Source organism: Corvus brachyrhynchos, unplaced genomic scaffold (assembly GCF_000691975.1).
Source record: "Corvus brachyrhynchos isolate BGI_N302 unplaced genomic scaffold, ASM69197v1 scaffold466, whole genome shotgun sequence".
NCBI lineage: Eukaryota > Metazoa > Chordata > Aves > Passeriformes > Corvidae > Corvus > Corvus brachyrhynchos.
In genome coordinates this window covers 641,537-643,788 of record NW_008238635.1, presented here as the reverse complement: position 1 = coordinate 643,788, position 2,252 = coordinate 641,537, and the positions used below count along the sequence as shown (strand labels likewise).

Genomic DNA, 2,252 nt, shown 5'->3' with positions numbered 1-2,252 from the left:
AGCGGAGCCCAGCGAGCCGGGCACCCCGGCGCGAACCGCTGCGCTCCGGGAGCCTCCCGAGGAAGCCAGGAAGTCAACACACCCCTCGCAGAGAGATGTGCATACATAACCCAGGCATAATCTAACAAACCACCGTCGTCACCCCGCTAACGCTGTTTACTCCAACAATCCCACGTTATTCCCACGTTACTAATTGCGCGCACACCTTTTAAGCATCACCTGCTAAGGTTTAGCTTGGTAAAATACCTGCCATAGTTCCACACAAATTTTCTAGTCTTCCTTAAAAGACAAAATTACAGCCCCCTTTTTAATGACGTCCCCTAATTAATTACTTCCAAACTTAACACATATATGTTACAAACTCATCTATACCCGGTTTTGACACTGGACCAGTATTAGTAGTACCCTAACAGCGCCCTAATTGCTTCAACACCGGTTTAAACACAAATACTTGAAACATATTCTTTTCCAAACTGAACCAATTAGCTCAGCTCTCCCCTCCTGCAAACAGATGCAGCTATTCCCTGATTAAGTACTCAGAACTTCTGTTTACTTCGCGCTTCCCAAAAATAAACCCAGTCACAGAAGTACAACCATCAAAGTTATCTTACACAGACACTCCATGCATCCTTAGACACTGAAACAGCAAATTTAGATACCAAAATACCAACCACAGAACAGCATTTTGGGCTATTGATCAGCAGAAGACGTGTCTTGGTTGGTATAGGAGACTTTAACCAACCAAGTCATTAGAAACTACAGTGATTTAAATCCTTCTAGTTCCAAGGCAAACCAAAGGCAAATTTTTAATAAGCTGCTCCTGAGCTAACATCTTGTATCTCAAGTACTGCCTGGAGCGAATGTCCAAGCCTGAATGACAAGTCTGTAGCAACGTGAAGCAGCACAAACTGCAGCAGTGTAAAAGTGGTTTGCAGTAAGGGCATGTGATCATTCCAAAGTCTTCTATCAGAGGATTTAGGAAAAAATTCAACTATCTCCGATACCTCAGAATGGTAAAAGGCTGCAACAACAGACTTAATGACTAAATTTAGTCCCTGAGCACAGCTTTAAGCCCCAGTTATCCATACCATGGACAGAACAATAGGGAGCAATTTTTATTCCTCCTCTTCCCACCCTTCCTGTGGGGGAGAAGGAGGAGAATAAACAGTGTGCACAGGCATGGCAGTGCCCAGTACTTCTCCCACTTCTCCTTGGGATAGATCGTGGTTGGCACCAGGGATATAAAGGGCCAAAACACCTGAAAATGGACATTAGGAGCCCCAAAGGTACACAGGGGCATGAGATAAGCAAAGGTACAGCCTGACAAAGCAGACCACAGGAACTACGTGCTTGGTACATCCTGCTCCATACAGATTTAAGGACTGATAACTACTAAAGCTTCCGAATGTCACAGTAACCACTGAGTCACCCTGATCTCAGGTCAGCCCCAGCTGGTGCCTGCTGCGTGTGCCCAGAGTGCTCAGCTCTGAGAACAAGCACTAACAGCAGCCATATGTTTCAGGTCTGCTGCAAGAAACCCCGGCTCTGCTGAGCAGGTAACAGGAAAATCAATGGCAGCCTCTGCTGGCTGGTTCTAGATGCACGTAAAGCATGTCCTCTAAAGAAATTATAGCTAAAGGGACAACGTAAAAAGTAGGGAAGTTTGACATCTTTGGGAATACGAGCAGGCTTCCTTCACTACCAAAAATCCAGTCATGCTGCAAGCTGCCAGCGGCTTCATCACCTCAGCCACTCGCTATAAACTGCAGCATGCTGACGGCACTAAGTTGTGCTGTTTTACGTATATTTAGAGGCAAGTGGAAATTAAGCAGAAATCAACCAGTCCTGATGAAACTACTGAATTACAGAGGGAATGTTACAAAATGTAGCTGTAGCAGAATGTTGTTAAAAGCTCGATGAGAAAAGTTTTTTTATTTGGAGATCAGAGACACATTTGGGCCTCTGGCACAGTTTTAAACAAAACATGCTTCAGGATTTTGTTTTCATCTGTGTTTTAAGAGAAGAAAGTGAGAAAGAGAAAAGTTCTACTGGAAGAATTGCCTTACTGTCAGCAAGGCAGCATCCTACATGGAGTACAAGTTCCCATAGATGGTTACATCCAGCTGGAGAACTGAGCACTCTTCAAGCTGAATAGAAGGAGCAATTCCACACCTTCTTTATAAATTACATCAGCTAGAAACAACACAAGTCGCCATACAAAACAGAAGACTCGCACCATCTGATCCTGCTGA

General features: G+C 44.4%; 2 protein-coding genes across 2 annotated transcripts in view; both read right to left on the bottom strand.

The window, feature by feature from the left end:
• The window catches only part of RABGAP1L (RAB GTPase activating protein 1 like), a 242,971-nt gene that overhangs the window by 165,743 nt on the left and 74,976 nt on the right, over window positions 1–2,252 (bottom strand). The window lies entirely within an intron of this gene.
• GPR52 (G protein-coupled receptor 52) overlaps window positions 1–2,252 on the bottom strand; it is a 29,958-nt gene that overhangs the window by 10,701 nt on the left and 17,005 nt on the right. The window lies entirely within an intron of this gene.